The sequence below is a fragment of the Sceloporus occidentalis genome, unplaced genomic scaffold (assembly GCF_023333645.1).
Source record: "Sceloporus occidentalis isolate IW3139 unplaced genomic scaffold, rSceOcc1.0.p SCAF_9, whole genome shotgun sequence".
Lineage (NCBI taxonomy): Eukaryota > Metazoa > Chordata > Lepidosauria > Squamata > Phrynosomatidae > Sceloporus > Sceloporus occidentalis.
This window is the reverse complement of record NW_028316989.1, coordinates 46,150,916-46,174,033: the sequence shown is the minus strand read 5'-3', so window position 1 is coordinate 46,174,033 and position 23,118 is coordinate 46,150,916. Positions and strand designations below refer to the sequence as shown.

The following is a 23,118-nucleotide window of genomic DNA, read 5'->3' as shown; positions in this document are numbered from 1 at the left end:
GTCCAAGGTTGCAGAAGGAGGGTCACAACTATGGTAACCTTATCCATAGACATACCCTGTATATGCATCACCTTGTGCATGGCACCATTTTTCCCATTGCCTTTGGCAGAGGAATACTTTGGACCAAACCTGTACAAATTCAATGAAGGCTGGCGACTCCCCAAGAACCTATCTAAGGTTTTTTGAGAAGAGACTTCAGCACATGAATAGCTCCTTTAAAGTTCAAACTGAAACCCAGAATGGATTCACCATGCCACTGACACTTCATATTCTTGCGCACTATGCTAGGAAAGGGTCGTTTTTCAGGCAGTGCCCTTCAACTATATTTCCTTGCACCATGTCTGGGACGTGGAAAGGGGGGGACGATCTGTTTTGTCAAAAGACCTGGAGCTACCATGCCGTCACTCTTTAAGGCGGCCATAGACAGAGATTTATCCCTGACTTACCAAGGGTGAATGTCGACTGTGCTGTTTTAAGCTGTAATGGTGATTAAATCATAGAACATTCGCTATTGTATGTCCCTCTGATTTTTATCTCCATCCTTTTCACATTTCTATTCACTAAGCGAAGGCATGAGGCTTAATGTTGTATTTCTGAAAGGTCCCTGGACAGATTTAGTGCTGGAAAGGAATATATATAGACAGCTGGAATGAGGTACCCTGTTTTTACTACAGCAGTGCCTTGTATTTTAATATGCTGTCCTAGCCAATGGTGAAATGTCTTCCTGGTGTGTTTCTCCTAAGGTCATTGGTGTTATTTGGAGGTTTGGGGCTTCTGAGATTTGGCAGATTATTCCCCAGGATTTGGTGGATCAACAAGGAAACCACAAAGCTAAATTTTGCAGCTGATTATATCTGGAGCTGCTGGCATTGCACTTAGAACCTTTTCACAAGAAATCTGGGGTTACAGCCACAGAATCTTCTGGTTTCTTTCAAACATAAAAGCAATATCCAAGTCCTCATGGTGAAAGCATGTGTGCTGTATCTGCAAAAGAATATATATATATATATATATATATATATATATATATATATATATAGCTTCATGTGCCTCTACTCACATAACTTATTTGACAATATGGTGCCCAAATGGTTTGATGTAATGACTTGGAAATGCTCCAGGAACAGGAAGGGATGTAAGCCCTTACTTGCATCATCCCTTCACATAAGAAGCATAACTTTAACAAAACAAAACAAAATCCTTATTCAATGCAAGATGCCATGAAAAGGCTGCTGGTATTTTTGCTCTTAGTCTCAGGGAACATGTTCACATTTCAATCAGTAGTTTTGGTGTTTCTGTAACATATGAGCTGTTGGAAAACACGATGCCTGTTGTTGGACTGGGTGGGTTGCTTGTATCTTTGTGATCATTCTGCCTGCTTTGTTATACTTGGTGTGTGTGTGTGTGTGTGTGTGTGTGTGTATACATGTGATTAGCTCCACAAATGGAAAAAAAGACAAAGGGGGGAAAATCTGTGCAACATGTATTTTGCACAAATCATAGAAACCATAATGGAAAAAAAAAACATTTAGCATTTCAGTTTTGTGGTAGATGTGAGATGTCTCAAGGGGTTTGGAAAACCCTTGAGTTGCACTCTCTCAGTGCCAGAATGATCAGTTTCGATAAGACTCTTGGCAGAGGTGAGTGAGATTTCTGTACATCTCCTATGTAGAGACCCCATGTGTGATGGTCTCTTCTTCATTCCTTTTCCTCCACAACCACTTTGTTCCTTGATAAAATATTTACAAATGTTTCCAAGTGCATTTCACACAAACCAGTCTTATGTGAAATCGAACAATTGACCATGACTAACATTGAATGTAGGAACTGCAGTGCAAGATGTTAATCCAGAAAAAATTGGGAGGAGATTGTGCAAAGTTTAGGTCTTCACTGCCCAGCTGTCCTTCTTCTGGTCATCTACCAAGTCATTGACAGTGAATTCTTGTATAACTTCTCTTTCTTCATCCTGAGGAGGCACCACCCAAGAGATTTTGCTACCTGATTCAAATTTAAAAATGGTGCCATGGACACACATGAACAGAAGCTAATTTAGCTTGAGTTAGAAATCTATTCATGTGGAATTATATATTCGTTGTACTAACCAGTCTTATGTTGAAAGACAACATTGTGCACCTGAACTTCAATCCCATTGCCTTGTGTGTTTGCTGTTCCACTCCGAGAAGCATGTCCTGCACTTTGGGAGTGGGTCTTACCTGTCTCTCAAAGTGAATGACACCAGCAAATTGGTCACTTAAAAATAGGCTTGTCACAAATCAAGTCGAGTCAATGGATCATTTATTGCCAAATCAAGTCCAAGTCAAGTAATTGAAGTGATTTGAATCCAACTTGAGTCCCAGTCTCATGTCTCCATCACTGTCAACATCTATATAAGACCCACTAGTTCAGTAGATCTACCTTGTTTGGGACTAACCCTTGGATTTAGGTCTCACAACTCTCACCAAGAAGTTCACAACCTTGTGTGGTTTTATGTCTTGAAGAAGAAAATGTATTCGACACCGACAGGCCGAGAACGACAGAGGTCATCACATGTTTCTTGGATTTAAACCAGATAAAGTCTTCCCCAGTTGGATAAAGTTTCCTAAACCGTTATCTCTGCATGATGACCTCTGGGAATAGACTGAATGTAATCCAAGCCACTGGTCCTCACTGTATAGAAAACAAGCTGATTCATCTTCCATGCGCATCCACTGTCCACACATGAATAGTCTAAAGCAATCACTTGCAATGGAAAATTCCAAAGTTGAGGTTTTCTCCATCAAATCAACATTACAGACTTATAATGCATTCTTTAATTAGACGCCGCTATTAACTGGACTGTTGCGTGATTTAAATCTAGCTGTTAATCTCTGTCATTCTACGCTGCCATAGTTTTTATGACATCTAGCGAGTGACTCCTTTATGTAGTAATCTATCTGAAAACCACCTTATTTTTTTTCTTTCTTTCCTTCTTTTTAGAAGAATAAAGGACATGAGATTGAAATGAAAGCTTTTTTTTTTGAGCCTGCCCATTAGTAATTTTCTGCTTAGTATTTGAAAAATGGCTCGTTTTAATTGCTTCACAGAGGAGAAAGCTATCAAAGCTAATGCTCTTTCTTTCCAAACTTTTGTAATTATTTCTCTTGGACTCTTATTTGAAATGGCTTGAAAATATTTTCATTAAAATGTAGATTTTCTTCTTCCTCTCCCACTCTCTCTCTCTCTCCCTCTCACTTTCAAATGGACTTCTATTCCCCAGTGCTCCCCTCCTCAACTTCTTTCCCTTTGTTTGCTTATTCGCTCAGTACTATGTCTAGATGAAGCCCAACATTCAAAAAACAAGAACAAGCCGACATTAGCATTGCTATTATCCTCGAAAACGTCATCGGGTTTGAATTTCATTTCAAAGTGCATCGTTTCCAAGGAAAATAAATGTGTATGAGAATATTTGTCCATTCCCCCCCACCGTTGCGATCGCAAATATTAAACGGAAGAGTTAGATCTCAATGTCTTCCTTCTTGAGCTTCATGGCACATGAATGTTAAAAGGTCCCTGGCTGATACAACCACAGGACTATCTGATCTAGGATCCTCTTTCCTACAGCTGCCAACTAGATACCGTTGAGAAGCCCACAAGCAGGATACATATGGGGCCAATTTCTCATTCATCCCCCCCCCCCCCCAGCAATTGATATTCAGAGGAATCCTGTCTCAGATCCTGGAGGTAATGGAGCCAGCATTACTAACTGACTTGGATAGATTGGTCCACCAATATTTTGCTTCATGCTGTTGGCCTTTTCCATGTCTTCTGGTAGTGAATTTCATAAGTGAATCATATGTAGGTTCCATGAGTGAATTGAGATGTTTCTTTATTCAGCATGAGTACCATTTACAAAACTCTCTTCCATCCCCTTTCTTGAAAGATTTCACTGCACACTGTTGTCGTTGTTGTTCTTGTTATCTTGGACTGAGCAGTCTACCAGATGTTACTGACTTGAGTTTTGGACCGTCGGTGAGTCTGATTCTATCCAAGAATCTTGGATTCAGTGAAATATGATCAGATAATCTGGCATGGTCCAAGTAGAGTCTCTCTTTTTTTGCCATTGTCGTTACAGTTGTTTTATGTAGATGCTTTGTCAGTCTGTTTGGAATTGCTGGAGCGTCTATCATCGCTTTCAAATTACTGGTATTCCTTGCTCCTCTACTACTAGTAGCGGCCGTGGTTGTAGGTTGGATAAAGAGGAGGATCAGGTTGTTTTTAGACAAAGGAAATTTAAGACTGAATCAGTGAAGCAGTTGTGTTATTCAAGTGATCACACACGCTACCTCCAAATACAACAGTCAACTACACACAAGGACCTGTCGACAAAAACAACTAACCCTCCCCAAGTTTATGGAGTCCTACAAATACTCCAAAATGTGGGGAAAGGTCCATCAAGCCCCAGATGGACCACTTTGCCAAGATGCCAATTTGTGTGCCCTTAGATTTTATAAGGTGACTCACCTCAGGAAGGAAGCAGATCCAGAGCTTGTAAAATGTCACATTTTGGATATCAGTTCCCAGAAGTGTCCAGGAGCAGATCTAGGGACACCACTAAAGGCAAACAAATGACCAGATTAAAGGAAAGCAGTGGTTTGGCTCCCTTCACCCCCAGTTTATTATTATTCCATTGCAGTCACTTGAAGATGGGGCACAAAAAATTAAACTCTGGGTGAATCCACTGGGAAGAATGAAGAAGTTTGATGTCACTTTAATTGCTATGACTCTATCCTACAGAATTCTGGGATGTGAAGTTTGGTAAGGCAAAAGAGCTCTCTTGACGGACCAAGCTGAATAACTCACCAAACTACAAGTTCCAGGATTCCACAGGATGGCACCATGGGAGCGTAATGTTAAACTGCTTTATTTCTATACTATGGAGACATCCTTGGCTCCTTGACTAGCCAAGATGCCTAAGGGTCATTGAGCCTTAGCAGCTAGACCTGCTAAAACAGTGTCCTATCCAAACCCTTCTCAACCTACAGATGCCGAAAATCATTTAGAAAGTCCCTTGCCTTGGCTTATCTTTGTGGCAACACTGTGTTTGTTCCTCTGATCTGGAAGAGCCTTGAATCTCATGTAATTCGACTCTTGCTTTGCCTCACCTCTACTTTGTCCTCTTTTTGGCCTCTTCTAATGGCTGAACTTTGCCAGAAGAGCAGCTCTGCCAGGAGATTGCTCTGTTGACAGATTTCTGGGATCAGCTAGTAGAAACATATTCCTCCCAGAAGAAGAAGAGGTTTGTGCAAAATCACAGTCCCTGACAGCCAGAATATTTTTGAGTTAGGACTGCTTTGCCAGATGCGACAATATCTTGAGCCATCTCTGTTTACACTATGGATTCTCTGCCCACTTCTCTGAGAAGATGCTCCTCAAGGATAGAGGAACCTGTCTCTCATATTGATTTTTGCTTTTATCTCTTTCCAACAATTTTTATACTTTTTAATAATAATAATAATAATAATAATAATAATAATAATTTAATGTGAGTTTGGTTATTTGTGTTTTAGCTTTTTACTATCTAGTTGTTGTTTGCTGTTTGTTTTTTGTTTGTAGATGATCTTGTTTTTAACCCTTTAATAGCATTTTGGGCACCATGTCAGGAGAAAGGCAGCACATAAATTGCCCATTTTACTTTGTTCTCATTAACGAAAATGAAATTGAAATGAAATATACCCCCATCTGCACTGGCCAAATTTAACAGGTACAGGTATTCCTGGTTTGGAATAAATATAATGCTGTATAATGCTTTGCAGGCATTATAGATAAGGAGTATGTTTGAGGCGAAGGGAAGAGATAGCAACCATTATTTAGCAATGTAAGCATGGTCACAGCGCTGAATTCAAAAGTCAGAAGGTTTAGAAAATTCAAGTCGGTTGGTTTTGTTTTGGAAAGGTAAGCACACTGTTTGAATGGACAAATTCATCAGCTTCACTTTCTCCCATGTTTGAATTTGGAATTTTGGCTTCTTTTATTTATGACTCCGTTGAGGATTTGGAAAGTTCTGATCCAAAAACCAATGAAATTGCCCCCAATCCCCTGTTGCAGTAAATTTAGGAAATGTTGAAAGGTTCGAATTATGTTTGCTTGCTTGTTTGTGTCTATTTTTTGGCACTTGTCACATGCCACAAGGCTCTAGTAAGGACTGTGAACTCAGTTCTCCAAGCCCAAATAAATTAAGAAAGCATCCCAGTCTGGTCTGGGGCAATGCGCCCCCATGAAAGCCGTAAAGAACACCTTGCTAATTATAATTCCATGGCTAGCTGCCCTCCTTTGGCTTGCATGCTCAGCAGATATGCCTCCTCGAGGACATATCAGGGAGCTAAGTAATTCGCGGAAGGAATGTAGGGGGATGTTGTCGGGTGTTCCTTTTTTTAATTATCAAGACAACATTTTGGCCCTTAAGTGCCCTACAGCAACAACAAGCTCATCCCAGCAGCCATTTCTAGTGTTTTCTTTCAGAGACAGCTGTTGGAGATAAGTATCTACAATTATACATTCTGTTTCCTTTGTTTGGAAAAAAAAGAAGAAGAAGAAACAGGAAAATAAAGCAAAGATCCCTGCTCTATAGATTTGACAGATGTGGGGTTTTTTATTGCAGCGGGGCATAGGTGAGATAAACTCCATAAAGTGATGAACAATCAAGTTAACCAATGTGAAGTCGAAGGCTTTCATGGCTGGCATCCATAGTTTTGTGTGGGTTTTTCGAGGGGTTTACATGTTAATCTGTGTATTGCTCTGTTGTTGATGCCAGGGCCATCATATCCTCCCACCGTGAGGCTCCACCATCAACAACAGAACAATACACAGATTAACATGGAAATCACTCCTCCCTAACCAAGGTCACACAGATATATATATATATATTATATACATATACACACACACACACACACACACACACACACACCTCACTTCCATGACAGCATTCTCTGAAGATGCCAGCCACAGATGCTGGCGAAACATCAGGAATAAAACTTTTTCCAGTTGAAATACTGTTACTTCAACTCAGGGAGCTCCTTCATCTTTGGACAGTGCTACGGACCTCCGTCTTAGATAAATGGCAACCTTCCCTCAAAGAGAAACTCTACTTTGCACATTGTCAGGACCCTGTGATAGGATGATTTCACAGCTAAGAGCTGCACCATAAAACTGGTGCCAATTGTGATGGCAACTGCTGAATTACCTTTGTTGCAAGCTTTGGTGGGTTCTGGAAGGTGCAACATGGTCACTACTAACCTGTGGAAGTTGTCCAACCTTCGTCTATGTTTCGCTGGCCAACTGAGATGATCCTAGCTCATCCGCAAAGATTGGGCAAATCTTCTGAGTGTGCAATCTGTGAGAGAGTCCCAAAATGGCAGTTTACTAGAAAACCAAAAGAGAAATGTAGAGGATGTGATTTAAACTGAATGACAAAAAAAAAAAAAAGACTAACTAGCGAAATCTGGTACTTGTGCAAAAACATGTGCAAAAACATATTAAACCATAAATTGCATGTGTTCACTACAATAATACAATTTTAAACATCCAACAGAATAATGAAACTATATAAACCGTCTAGAAAATAATTATACAGTAACAGTATTGAAAATTAACCATAATGCAATGTATCCCATCTCTAAGTCTTCACAAATCACTAAGGGAATATGAGTCTATTTAAAGAAGATATAAAGTCCATATCGTTTATGATGTACGTTTTGAAGAACTTGAAGTCTGAAGATCCTATGGCTTGAAAGAATCTTGTAAATAAAATTTTTGAATATTAGGGAAGTACCAGGTTTTCCTAGTTAGTCTTTTTGTATATAAGTACAGTTTTCCATGTCCCATTTTGCACAAAGAGCATAGCGCTATTAACTCATCCTTGCCCTCTGACCAAATGCTTCCCAATGCTCAACAGCTGCCAAAAGCTCCAGTATGGACTCCTGCTGTTGTTGCTTAACTGGTGGAGAAAAGAGGAAGAGAAAGTATTTGGACTATGAAGATATGGCTCCTCTGAGTTCCCTAGGAAAGGGAAAGGTAGATGTTTTCTATTTGAGAAGACATCCTAATGTCTCCCCCGCCCATGGCAACTTGTGTTAAACTTTTTGCAAATGTTTTTAATTTGTTGTTATGCAAGCCGCCTTGGGTCCCGGCCTGGGAGAAAGGTGGCATATAAATAAAGTAAATAAATAAACTGAGCTGAGATCAAATGCTTCTCAGTGGTCTGAATCCCCTCCCTTCCCTTCTTCCCTCCTTGCAATGACTGCTTCAGGGGCCCCTACCAGGCCTTGATAGTTCCCAGATGGCAGAAAGACACAGAAAGGCATACAGTGAACCATATGCCAGTCTAGGAGCTCAACCAGCCAACATCGGAAGGCGATTTTTGACATTTTGTGAGCATGGTCCCTGGAACATTAGGGGCAGGGTGGCTTGACCCTTCCTTAAGACTAAGTTGGGGGGCTTGAGTCCCACCTCCAAAATAACCTGGCAAAATTTAACCACCGAGACTTATGTGTAGTTGAGACTTCTCAGGAATTATCGCTCAGAGGTGTACTGAATGATTAAACGATAAAAAAATATTAAGAAAGCTATTGTCAGCAAGCCCTCCCAGGAATAATAAAGGCAATCAATCTTGCACACCATTATTTAGGAGTAAGATACACGGAACATGAGGCGCGCGCCTCTAAGTACACATTGTGCTTGTATGAGTCTTCCTACTGAAGGATGTTTCAATGATAATGGATGGGGGAAATTAATTTGCCCTCCCCCACAAACGCTTGCAAGTAGGCAAAATTAATAACAGCCCTCCTAACAACATCGAGGCCACCTCCACTCCATTTTAAAAACAGTTCTGAGGTCCTAGCTCACAACCGCAGCAAAGGCAGGACTGGCAGTCACTGAAAATGACATTTCCAGAAGGCACAACTTACTTTCAGTGACATGCGCCTACACTGTAGAAACAATGCACTATGATTCCATCCTACAGGTTCCTGGGATTAGTAGTTTTGTGAGGCACCAGCACTCTTTGGCAGAGAGGTCTAAAGACCATGTGAAACCACAAACCGCAGGATTCCATAAGATAGAGCTACAGCATGTAAAATGATATCAAACTGCATTATTCCTACAGTGCAGATGCACCCTTAGATGCCATTTGGATGCATCCCAAAACAACAGTGATGAGTAAAACTACATCCCCTTTGTGATGGGGTGTGTGTGGGGCTATTTTCAGTGGCTTTTGGTTACAGCAGCTATAGTGGGTTTGGTTATTTTTCAAAAATGTGGGGGGGCCTATGGAACCACTGGCCATAGAGGAGACACACACATGCACCAGACTTTGGGGCTGTGCAGACTGGCCATTAAGACTGGCCTGGTGGCAAAGTCGGGGTGTGGCATCCATACAACGCCTGCCCCGACTCCACCCCATGGCGACGTGACATCGCGCACCGCACCACATAGTGCAGTGATGGCGAATGTTTTAGAGACCGAGTGCCCAAACTGCAAGCCAAAATCCACTTATTTATTGCAAAGTGCCATGTCCCTGTGGCTTTCTAGTAACAAATTCTGGCAAATTCTGTGCTAGGGTGACGGCATGTGTGCCCACAGAGAGGGCTCTGAGTGCCACTTCTGGTGCTTGTGCCATAGGTTTGCCACCACTGGCATAGTGCATAGTGCATAGTGCATAGTGCTGCTCTGGCTTTATGTTCAGATGACGCAGTGCCAAAGGATTGCCATAAAGCCGCAGCACGGTGGTTATGGCACCCTTTCCAGGGCGCAAAAAGGGGTTGCTTTTTGTGGCTCCTTTTTGTGCCACAGAAAAGCTAGATCAGGGCAGTTGCTGCAGCCTGATCTGGCGAAGATGGAGGTGGCTGCAGGCCACCCCTTAGGCGCAGTCTGCACCGCCCCTTTATGCAGTCCATGAACCAAACAATTGCAACACAATGTACAATTTTGAGGAGGGTTGTTAATCTGAGACGAATTCACCTAGAAGGAAACTTTGCCTTCATGCATTAATTTACTACTGATGAAAACATCTCCAGGACCACAAATGCTTCTACTTTGGTGTGAGAAGTTTCCACAGAATACTTATGTTCCCTGGAACACAAGTGGGAAATCATGTAACCAAAGTCATATTTTCTAAAAGAGAGAGAGAGAGTCTAGCCACAATGCACAGTGTTAATGAATAGTTGCATCGACAGGCAAGCAAACTTTTGCAGCCTCCGAAACAAAACATTCCCCTCCTCCTGAATAAAAGCGCTGCATTTCCTGGCTAATATTTGCCCAAGCTTGTTCTTGCCTGCAATAGCAAAGTCACTCCAATGGTTTTCTCCCAGCTATTCTCCGCCACCCTCCTGGTAACGTTTTCATTGTCAGCCCTGAGTTACTGTTTAATCCATAATCACTTGATAAATGGAGTTCAATTGGAATACCTGTGTTAATTAAACCAAAGATGGCAGAGACAGTTTTCATTTCGCACTGATAATTTTCCAAGGTTTTTCTTTCTTTCCTTTCCTTTTGAATTATCATTGAAGCTGAGGAAAGAGAGAGGGAGGGGGAGAAATGGGAAGAGTTCACATTATCATTTCTCTTTTTTTAATCAGCAGTGTTTAATAATACCTGCATGCGATAAAGCTTTCAATTGTTCTGTATCTTTTCGTTCACATATGAACAGTCCCTTGGCTCTTATTCCTTGCTTTCGCAAGTCCGAATGACTCTTTTTTTGCATCTTGAAAAATGTTGCTTTTGAAAAGCCGGAGGAATAACTAAAGATATTTATCCTTTCCTCGGACATTTGATGTAAGGATGGGTTCAGAATTTCATTGGAGACTCATTTTTTATAAGAATTTATCAACATTTGCAAATTTCTATGTTTGGGATGGAAAGAAGATGAGATTTTTTAAAATCACTTTTGGAAGAATCAAAACAGGCAGATTCACCCACCCAGAATGTTAAACGTCTAGTTTCTGAGTAGACCAGCGTCTGAATTCACATTTAGCCATGGAAACCCATTTTCTCGCAGCCTGAGAGAGAAGCAAGAGCAAACCGCCTTTGAATAAATCTGTCCATGAAAACCCTATGATAGGTTTACCTTAAGGTCACCATAAGTTGGGAATGACTTGAAGGCCTATGTCCTGTTGTGTACCTTCATGTCGTTTCCAACTTATGGTGACCCTAAGACATCTTGGCAAGGTTTGTTCAGAGGTGGTTGCCTTTGTCCTCTTCTGAGGCTGAGAAAGTTTGACTTGCCCAAGCTCAACCAATGGGTTTCCATGGCCAAGCAAAGATTCGAACCCTGGTCTCAAGCGTCATAGTGTCATAGTCCATACCGCAACACCGTGCAAATATTCAAACATGTCACAGATGAGCTACAATGACTGTTTTTCCCCTGGGAGGCTCCTCATCTTTAACGGTTGCATTGCAAATACAGACAACCTGGTCCTTTTCACACTGAGAATCACTAAATGCATTGCACTAAATGCCTCTTTCATGTAGAACAGTGGTTCCCAACCTGTGGGTCGGGACCCCTTTGGGGGTCGAATGACCCTTTCATGGGGATTGCCTAAGACCATTGGAAAACACATATTTAATTACAGTTATGAACTAGCAATGAAAATAATTTCATGGGTTTGGGTCACCACAACATGAGAAACTGTATTACAGGGTCACTGCATTAGGAAGTTTGGGAATCACTGATGTAGAAGGTGGAATGTAATTTTGCTCTCACAAATTTGCACAGTGATTGTACTATGCCACCTGAATTACAGCATCTTCTATGCCAATGTACACACATAGCTCTCAAGGACAACAGCACTGAATGTGGAGCACTACCTTCACAACTTTCACCTGGATACAAATATCCAACTCCTTCCATAGTTGAGCATTTATATGACACCAATAGGATTCCAGTCACCTAATTTGATCAAAAGAGAAGAGGAAAAAAATTCAGTTCAGTTCATTGCTGAAGAATTTACCAGAATCCACAAATTTCATACTTGGTACAGAAATAGCTTGAAGGATTTTTTTTTTGGGGGGGGGGGAGAATGCAGAAGAGGGAGACGTCAATACTCTCGTCTCACACTTTTTATTCTACTACTCCATTTTGCCATGAGGATAGATCAGGGCCCTTTCACACTACATCTGGCCCTCCATAACCATGGATTCTGCAGCCACAAGATTCAACAATGACTTGAAGGAACACAACAACAGCAACAAATTATTTATTTCAATAGTATTAACTGGATACTAGCAAATTACCCAAATCCTAACGTTAGTCTCAACCAAAGGAGACCCATTCAATCAGTTGTGGAATGAAGAATTATACAAAATCCATTGAATTAAAGTCTAGTTTTGACTACCAACAAGATCCAGGCCATTAAAGACGCAACGTCTGCTTATATAAATAAATGAACCCACCACAAAACACATCTCTATCTATGTCTTCCACCACCAGGTACTCAGTTCATTATCTTATATTTGCCAGTAAATAAAACACCCCCTAACTTCAACAACATACCCATGTTGTCCCTCGCCATCCCTTGATCGCTTGCTAATTCTGACATAATAACGCAAGGGCTGGAAAGTATGTTAATTTAGACCATTCTAAAATAGGGAGGTGGGATGCTTTTAAATACGCCGTGTGCAATTTGCAATGGTCATCTTTAAAAATGCAGCTCCATTATCCCTTTTTTCCCTCCCTCCCTCCATTTGGAATGAATGAAGCTAATTAATTTCAGGCCATACTTGATGAGGTCAGCACCATACGAAGGGCTGCGTGCTAGACATTGCTAATCTCTTTCAGCTGAGAGTGATGAATTAAAGATGAAGCATGCCTCCACAAGCCTCATTTATATATATATATATATATATATATATATATATATATATATATCGCAAATAATGCTATGCCCTCCATTACAAAGGAAACTTCTTCTTTAGGGCTCCTCTACATTGTTAATTTTCCAATGAAATCTTCCCTTCACTTTGGAATCTGCACTGAGAACGGAGTGAATTAGTCCAGGAAAAAGCACACACTGTTTTGGGAGGGTTTGATGCTCATCTAGAAGCATGAGCCTGTGACTGTGTTTACTCTTACTTTTAGACTAACAGGAGTAACTTCTGAGTAGATAGTAGCAGCAACTGGTAACAATCCTATCAATGCATCTGCTCTAGGTTTTAGTCTGAATTTGAAAAAAGGTATCTATGGGGCTATGGGATATCTATGGCCGGATTGACGCTGGGGCAACTGCATGCCATGGCACCGATCCAGCCTCCATAGAGCACAAAAAGGAGCTGGAAAAACTGGCTCCTTTTTGTGCTCTCAAAGGGACGCCATAGCCGCTGCTGCATGGTATGATGATGCCCTTTGGCGCTGCGCCATTTGTATGCAGTGCCAGAGGTGCGTCATCATGACACACCCCGTGTGGATGGGCGTGCACCAAAATGGCACACGGGCAGCACATTGTGAGGCTCCCTGGCTGACATCCTACAATGGAGTTGTGTTGTTTAAATTACCACATGTGGAATTATGCATACAGGGGCTAGCCAAACTTTGTGTTTAATGGCATGCTGTATGACATCAAATGAACATCCAAATGCCCAGCTAAATGCAAGACCAAGTGTGCATGCGCATCCATGCACAATGTCCAAAGTGGATCCATATGAAGTGGGCAATAGCCATCCATGTTCAATCTGCATCTCCTTCCACAATCCTGCTCCTGAATACAACCATTCTATATTGCGCATCCTGATGCTTCCATGGGGATCTTGCTCATACATTGGACCACTACATAATTTTGGCCTTTATTTTCTTAATCCTCTCCTGGGTGGAAAAGAGGATAGAATGCCTCCTGAGAAACAAAAGAAGAAAATCTGCCTCCTGGTTAACCTTCATATATTTTTGTTGATCAAGACGCAGAAGATATAGAGAAATCAAGGGTGTATGGATATGTGGATATACCTTAAATCTTCTATGCGAGTGTCTGCTTTTTTTATGTACATGTAAGCAATGCATTTGGCTTTTAAAAACTCTGAAAATAAAATAAAGGCCTCTTCAGAGCAAAATATCTATAACCATTGCACTTTAATTCTGTTTCCCCATTACTTTGTGGGCCTTTTGCAATTTTTCCTGGGGGTTTTCTTCAGACTTGACATTCCCATTGGTAGATTTTGTGGAGCTTCCTGACTCCAGGAACCCTCATGAGAAGAAATCCACTTTGCATTATGCTCAGCTTACATGCTGAGTCGTTCTTTGGAACCTTTGTTTAATTCTGAAAGTATTTCTGTTTCCAGATAATGGACAATGACTCAGTCAAGGTCCAGCAATGCCTGACAAGTATGCAGAGGGATTCTTTTGGCTAGGAAAAGAGAGATAAGACCACAGATTTTTCTTATTGTGGAGACATTTTGAGCATATAAATCTGTCCATTTGGGCAGTAGATGCGTCAGAGAGTGATTGTAATAACTACAGATTGGTGCCTGATGCAAGCCAAATGGATTTTATGGATCATGTCCCATGCTTCATAATTCCCTGAACTGGGTTCTTGCTACAGTTTGAAGGCCATTAAAGTTTTGAATGGAGCATTATTCCACATTGAGGTCTACATCTCAGGCCTAAGCATCAAAGGCCTGTTGAAAGAACCTGGCTTTTGAAATAAATCAAAACCTCTCCCTTCCTCCCAGCCTGGCTTTTTCCTTTTAAGAGAACATGCCCAGTTCTCCAAGAGCCGAATCCATCACATGAAATCAGTGGTGATTGACTCCTGGCAGTCGTTCTTTGACCGTATGTGGTGCAATTTGGTGGGACCATCCAGAGAATGAAAAAGACAAACAAGGAAACACCTGGATGCATTTAAGCCAGCAAAACCCAGGGCCAAATGTCAATTTGCTGGATGCACCTCACCAGCCAGATGTTTAGGACAAAGAGAAACAATTGTGGATTGCGCAGGCTGGATCTAGGCCTCCAAAGCAATGATTTCAATTATTTTTAGCTTACCTTTCAGATTCAATATGAACTCTCACAATAGTCTATGTGAATTTTAAAGGCTCAGGGCAGATAAGTCTATCTATACAAAGAAATCTGCTCTCTATACTGTTGAAAGCATTGGTGTACCTTTCTCAATACGTGCGACCAAGCAACATCAGAGTGTGATCAAGATGGCAAACATTATTAATGAGGAAGAATACACAAACTAGGGGAGATTGCAGAAGTTTGCTTTTGCCTGAGTCTACAGGAAAGGGCAACATTCTGCCATCTTCACTCCTCTATTCACTCCTTTGAACTTCACATTCCTACAGTTACCAAGGTTTTCATTCTCAATAACTTTTCTTAAACTACCTTAGTAACTATAGTTCAGAGGAAAGGACTAAAGCATTGTTTCTGACACATCAGATGTTCTGAGCTTGAGCTCCCAGAAGCTTCATGCAGCTTGAACAAGAGTGAGCTATTCTGGGAGATGAGGTCCAAACTATATATGAGACCGATTGCATCAAAGCCCTCTAGCAGAGAATGTTAATATCTCCAAAGGGATTTGAGCCCTAGGCGTTAAGATAGCATAAAACTGCTACAAATGTATGTGGCAGATAAACCTTAGTCATGCTTAAAGTGCACCCACTGAAACAAATACTACTCTCTGGATCTGACCCACAAGATAGAGGTAGAACCATTGTAGAAGAGTGCCATCCCATAGAGCTGGTCCAGTAAGATGCCATTATGAATGGTATCAAAAGCCACTCTGTGGTCCAAAACACACTGCAGAAATAATCCAGTTTGAGACTGGTTTAACTGCCTTGGATCAATGCTAGGGAATCCTGGGAATTGTAGTTTATTGTGGCACCAGAGCTCTCTGACAAAGAAGTCTCAATGTCTCATAAAACTACAGTTCCCAGAATTTGCTAGCATTGAGCCAGGGCAGTTAAAGTGGGCTCAAATGGCATTATTTCTGCAGCATGGTTTGGACCTGAGATCCAGGAGGATTCAATCAAAGCAACTAAGGCTGTTTCAGCATCTTGCCCTGACCTGATACCAGAATGAAATGGCTCCAGATAATCTGTTTCCATCAAAAAATATCTGAAGTTACCCAGACATCAAATGCTCAAGTAACTTGCCCCAAAGGGGGATATTTGCAATATGATGGTAGCTCTTGTATACATCTGGTAACTGAGGGCTCGAATATATACTCTGGCATATATTTTTCCTACATTGAAAGCGTATCGGTTTAGGCCTAAGTATGGATCCAGCTGAACGATAGTGGAATAAACAATTAACACCCTCTCCTTTAATTATGAGTTATGTTTATAGCACCTGCCCTATCTATCAGGACTCTATCTACCCTGAGCTCCTATGAGAAAAGGTGGATTATATATCAAATCAATCAAATCAAATCAAATTAGTCTTTCCAGACTTATTTGTCTAGCCCAGCTGTTCTGCATTATCAGGCATGGGTCCATGTAATCTAAGAAATCATGGGGTCTATTATCGTTGATTTTAGAAGAACAGGAAATTTGTAGTTTGGAGAGAGAGCTGTTTAAAAACATTAAGCACCTTTCATTACCCTTGCATAGTCTTCCTTAATCTGGCACACTCTTGATGTTTGGATTACAAGTCCCATCATCCCCAGTGAGCCCAATGGACTGACTGGGGATGATGGCAGCTGTGGTCCAGAGTATCTGGGGGATACTTGGTTGTGGAAATCTGCCCTAGATGTATAAGTCATTATTGAGATTAAATGGGAGTAAAATTCAGGGCAGAAAAAAAATGAAATTGCACTGGAAGACACCGATGCATTAAATTGTGGAATTAAATTAAAATGACTGTTTGTTTAGATAGCTTTAAAAGCTTCATGGTCAATAGTAAACTTGCCTTTGCACTTTCTTCCTTGTCCTTCTTCAGCAGTCGTTCCAAGTCTTGGCTCTTTTCTGCTAATCGTATGGTGTCATCTCCATATCTTCAACTGCTGATGTCCTTTCTTCCAATTTTCATGCCGCCTTCCTCTGAATCCAATCCTGCTTTACATACGATATGTTCAGCATACAAGTTAAATAGATGTAAGTGATAAAATGCAGGCTTGCTTACTGCCTTTCCAATTGCAAACCATCCCTATTCTCTTAACAGTAGACTCTTATCCTGAGTACAGGTTGTGCATAAGGATGGTCTAATGTTGTGCCATACCCATTTCTTTAAGTGCAATCCATAGTTTCTCATGATCAAAGGTTTTGCTATGATTTATAAAGCACAGGCTGATTTTCTTTTCAAATTCTTTGCTGTGCTCCATTGTCCAACATATATTTGCAATATGATCCCTAGTGTGTCTTCCTTTCCTGAACCTAGCTTGGACACACATACACACACACACACATATATATATATATATATATATATATATATAGTAAAAGTATTTGTTTGTTGAGCATCACTTTCCTGGCATGAAAAATTAATACAACAGTCCTTTGGTTACTGCAATTCCTGGCTTCCCCTTTCTTGGAAATGCGGGACTTATTCTGTACAAGATTTGCATATGATGCCTTTTCACAGAAAACAGCATTTTCTGCACAGCACTATCTATGCAGAAATGTTATTTCTCATGCCTAAAATGCTGCAACTGGGGGTTTATTCTGAGCAAACTTTAAATGTGGTTGATGCATTTTTATAAAAAGAACAACAATATAACATTTCGCTGTAGAAATATTGTCCTGTGAACAGAAGATTCTGTTTCCCATACAGAGATTCCTGTTTTCCAAATGGAAATTTTGCACAGAATAAGTCCCAAATTGTGAATAGTCTTCGAAAACTGTGTGTTTTGCAAAGGCTTTCTTGTAGAGGGAAGACAAATGTGAAAATTGTGGAAATTGCTCATTGCGTCTTTTGAGAAGGAACCTACAACCTTGTGAGGCAAAAGCTGGTTTGGGAATGAGTAACTGAGAGACACCAACTCTTCTTTTCACAATCTTTCTCTCTCCCTCTCTCTCTCATTCTTTCCCCATCCCTTCCTCTGAGTTTAACACCAGAAAAAAAAACTTTGTATTAAGAGGTTAAAAACTATACTACAGAATAGGCTACAAAGTGGTGGAAGAATTCTTCCATGCTGTGTGTTTATATATCAAAAAGCCTTAAGCAGAAAGGTCTATATTGCTTTTCCTTTCCTCTTTCTTTCTTTCTTTCTTTCTTTTTAAGGGAAAAATTCCAATTGCAGATAACCACTCAATTTGATTTAGTGTCGAATGATAGTGATGGGGTTGATAACTCGGCATTCATCGGTAATTCATCTTCTCCTGGTAGAAATTTACCGCAAAGCAGTGCTTTCCCAACACTGACACGTCCTATTAATCTTCTTCAGACACATTTCAATAGGTGTCTCCATCTAGACCTTCCATCTAAACACTCTTGAGCATCGCCAGAGACTTGGGGACACCTCCGTTTCAGGTTCCAGGAGGAGCAGAAACGGGAAAGTGGATTGTACTCTTCTTTTTTGTAAATAGAATAAAATAATGTTTTTAATCTCTTTGTCCATTTAATTAGCAATGCCAGCCTTTTACTGTTGTCATGAGTGACAATGTTTTTACCTTGCTTTGAAAAGAACTCAGAAAACATTAAGCTTTTTAAAATCGGTACAACATATGATCGCCTCCCAGGAGATTTAGGTATACATTCGGTTCAGGGCTGGAATCCTACACATCTTCATTTTCAATCTCACCTCAAGTGTTATCTGATTGATTGATTGATTGATTGATTTACAAAGCCTTCAGGCAGACTATTCTGCCTCTTCTTCAACCTCTCAACTTGAATACGGAGCTAATAACATTGCCCTACCCAACAGGGTTGTTGTAAACTAGGGATAGGGTTCCTCTAAGAGATCATTAATTACTATCCTAAAGATTTGTGTTACTGATCTAAAATCCACTACCATTGCATGTGTATATTCTGGACATGAGAGTTTTGCAAGCAAGCATGAAGAATACTGTGCCTCTGTTCCTTAGTCTAGTAAAGTTAAACCAAAATATAGACTTTGCAATTTACCCTACAGTGTAAAATACTAGTTTTAAGCTGCAATCTAGGAAAATACCCCACCAAACACCATGGGATTCATTGGTACGTAAACATTCATTAGACTACGCTGCACATTTGTAACCATTAACTTACTAGGTAAGCCAGTGTTACGATTCTACACGCTGCAGACAAAAGACCGGTGTTAAAAGAAAATGGCTTCAAGCCTGAGAAGAAGACATTTGACAGAGGTGAGGTTCATCTCTCTTTCTTTTCTCTGCAAGACTGTAAGATGTCTCAGTTGAAATATGGTGCAAGAAAAGAATTCAGGACAAGAGATGATGGGAATCCACTGCAGGACCCTAGATGTTATCACCACCTTTGATATTGTAATACTACTGGTCTTTTTTTAGTAGGTGTTTTACCAGTTCTGTACAGTGAGATGCTCCTGGTACAAACAGACCAACTGGTCTTTCATACCATCCAACATTTCAAGATGAAAGCCAGGACACGTGTGTCTGTGCAACATCAGATGTCAAAATGGCAAAGAGAACCAATACACAAGCTAGAACAGGCTACAGCAGTTTGCTTTTGCCCATGCCTGCGGGGAAGAGCAAGATTCTGGCCCTCGTCTCCTTTTCATCCACCGACTTAATTGTGTGCAAACTGTTTTTGGACTGTGCATATCAGTTGCATAAATCCATTTTAGCTTTGAAGGCAAAAGTGTCCATTTGATCTCTGTTGACAAGGTTTCTGCAGTCCTTCGGAGAAATGCAAAACAGTAACCAGAACAAACATTCACCAAATCTGTCGCACCAAACTTTGGCTCACAAATTCACTAGTTGTGTTCATTGAAATAGAGGTGGTAATCACTAATTAGATTAAATTAAATTAAATCAAATCAAATCACACTTCACTGCTTCAATTGTAGGGGTTCATTTGTGTCCATTGGATGCCCAAAAGCCAGGACTGGGCATCCATTTGGAGACGCAACTATTACAGTTACTTTAAAAATGCCCAATTCAATGGAATCCCAATGCAGGCCTGAATTAAATTTAAATGGTGATTGTCAGCTTCTAACTTATAAAGGTCTTGGACCCTGAGATACTATAAGGAATTTCATCATGTTGATATGCAACAGCCTTTCAGATATGCTGAACTACAACTTTCCTTCCTTCCTTCCTTCCTTCCTTCCTTCCTTCCTTCCTTCCCTTCTCCCCAGGGATGCTGGGAATTGCAGTCCAGCCCTTCCAGAAGGTACAAAGTTCGGGAATCTGTTTTATGGTAATAACTCTCAGTTTGAAGAATGAACGCCAGCTGCAACCCATTTTTAGTTTGGAGCAGGGATGGGGGAGGATGAGAAATGCAAAATGCATTGTAATGTGATCTCCCCAACGAGATCCCCAGAACGCTATGATTTAGTAGCAATGTAACATTCAGATGCATGTTGAGAATTCAAAACCTTCCCTTCTTCGTTTACCCATTTTTAAGGCGCATCTGTCAAATACCACTTGAGTCCTAAGCTCCAACTCGGTTACAAAAAACAACTCGAGGTTAATGCAGCCACCAAGATCACCATCACACAACTCCTGGGATTCCCCCTTTTTTGTTTTCCTTACATTAGCTGCCAAGGCGTGAACAAATATTGCTCAGTCAAATTAGACCAATAATATTTAAAGATGGATTATGCTCAGAGATCCTTGTGGTGGGCAAACAAGTTGGACGCGGAATGGCTCGGCATGCGTTGCCAAAGACCCTTTCAGAATTTAAATGGGGTCATTTGGAGTTTGGTTCGTTTGTTAGCAGAGGAAACAAGACATGGGAAATTGGCTGGGTCAAGTACTTGAGAAGATGGCCCCTGGTGACTTCGTCCTGTGTTTTCCATCTTTCTTCACCCGTATCTCATGCCTGTCTTTCCCGTCTTCTTTCACTCGGGAAGCTTTTGTCTCTTTGTGTCTTTGTGGCAGAGAAAAATAAGTCCACATTACAACTCCAGCAACTCAATACTGGAAGCCACAACTCTGAATTTACAAGACCTAGGCAAGGCTTTTGGTAACAAGGTCTCTCAAGCATCTCCTGTTCAGAGGATTGCCATAAGGTGCCATAAAATGACTCAAAATGGCCTTGGAACAAACCTATGGTCCAGAGGCTGCACTTAGAATAAAGCAAGTATCTCCTGTATAAATGCAAATGCATGGAAGTCAAACCAAGCATTACCTTCCCCATGGAGTGATGGGAGATGTGCTTCCATCCAATCCAGAAGATCTTTTGGGCTGGATGACTATGTCGGCAGTCTCTCTTCCTTGGTTTTCTTCTCTTCTCTTTTCCCCTGCTTCAGAAAATGTCTGTAGTACTGACCCTTGGCCTTTTCCATCAGAACTGTTTCTTTGGGAATTCCTATGATAAACAACCGAAAGTCAAACATCCCTGTAAATTAAATTATTTAAATTAGCTTCAGTTACTTCCAGCTATGCATGTCTCATGCTGAGGAGCCATTTTTTGGCTGTTGGAGAGCAGAGGATGGTAGAGTAAGAGCATCTGGCTACATCCTTATAGCCACACATACAACAATGATGAGAACACCGAAAGAATGCCTCCATCATAGAATCCTAGAGCCGGAAGGGTCCGTCTAGGGAAGCGATTCTCAACCTGTGGGTTGCAACCCCTTTGGGGGTCAAATGACCCTTTCACGGGGTCACCTAACACCATTGGAAAACACTTATTTCCTATGACCTTATGAACCGAGACCATTGGTTGAGGGTCACCATAAAATGAGGAACTGTATTAAAGGGTTGCAGCATTAGGAAGGTTGAGAACCACTGTTCTAGGGCAATCCAGTCCATTCCCCTACTATGCAGGAAGTTTGTTGTGAGTCCAGCTGTAGACATATCCAGATGTTCTTCGACCACCCCTTTGTCTCCACTGGCCACTGAATGCCTGTGTCAGAGCACTTAACATTATACAAGTAAATTTTAGGACAGCTGAAGATCATTACATTAGGATGGTATTGAATACCTCCTTCTGTAACAACCAAAGACATGCATTACCATTACACTGGTGTATATCATAAACAAAGATGCCAGACATGTTGTCTTTTTTGACTCATCCTTTTGCTTCCCCTCTCCCCTGCGCACCACTGTATGTGGCACTCTCTAAAATATCATTTGGCCCTCAGGCTAAAAAAGATTCTCCTCCTCACCCCCATATATATTGTCTCACATTCCTATTATTTGTATCCCACCTTCCTCCAACAGAATCCGAAGCATAATTGTCAGGGTCACAAAGGTCTCTCTGCTCAGAGCCAGAATGACTAATTTTCAGCCTTGTGTGATGATCACGGCATTCTGAAAAAGAGACAGATGGAGGGATGGACAGACAGACAACTTCATTCGGCCTCGAAATTGGATTTTTGCTCCTCAAGAAACAGTTTGTACAATAAATACAAAACAAAACCAGAGAAGGAAAATGTGCCTTTGTTCTTCAGTTCCCAGTCCAAGACATTTTGCTGCCTGAGACAGAACAGCAAAGGTTCCTCTCCCACTCCATAGACATAGTCCCCAAAGTCAAGATAGTTGGTACTCTAGGCCAGTCCAATTATTTTGGCACCTGAGGCAGAAAATCTAAACAAGCACCTCTCCACATCCCTGGTAGTTAAGAACACGCACATACACATTATAAATAAATTACATAGCCAATATCTAGCTGCTGTGTCTTAGGACCTGTCTGCATGGGCCAAGTAAAACGTCTTCCACCTGTCCTCTAGGTAGAGAGTGTGGACGATGTACAGCTCAAACCTCAGGAAGAAGTCCAGCCAGTTCAGCATCAAACCTGGGGAATAATATACCGTTGTAATTGATTAAAATAAGTCACTTTTTCCTAGAAGATCTGGAGTCCTCGATTCTGAGACCAAGCATTTACTTTCAGCATGTCTACTTTTGCCACCTCATGTGGCCACCACCATAGAGAGTCACCCACTCTGAGGTCAGAACAAGGTCCCCAGTCATGTGCTCAATGCTGGGCACCTCATTTTGATCTCAGAGCAAGTGATTTGTCATGGCTGTAGCCACGGCAGGTGGCACTTGTGAACAGACATCCAACGTCGGAAGGGCGGGTCCCAGGTAATGGTG

General features: G+C 41.1%; 1 long non-coding RNA gene across 6 annotated transcripts in view; it reads right to left on the bottom strand.

Moving 5' to 3' along the window:
- LOC149307450 (uncharacterized) overlaps positions 1–22,978 on the bottom strand; it is a 32,497-nt gene extending 9,519 nt beyond the window's left edge. For 2 of the 6 annotated variants that reach the window (XR_016282391.1, XR_016282389.1), the window contains exons 1-6: positions 22,233–22,684; positions 21,209–21,388; positions 16,871–17,013; positions 11,842–11,923; positions 10,443–10,544; positions 7,276–7,401 (exon numbers count right to left, since the gene is read on the bottom strand). This is a non-coding gene — a long non-coding RNA (uncharacterized LOC149307450). Of the gene's footprint in view, positions 1–2,012; positions 4,201–4,500; positions 4,591–7,275; positions 7,402–10,442; positions 10,545–11,841; positions 11,924–16,870; positions 17,014–21,208; positions 21,389–22,232; positions 22,686–22,710 lie in introns of those variants that run through there. The other 4 variants (XR_016282387.1, XR_016282386.1, XR_016282388.1 and 1 more) reach the window with 4 other exon arrangements.
- Positions 22,979–23,118: the final 140 nt, after the last annotated feature.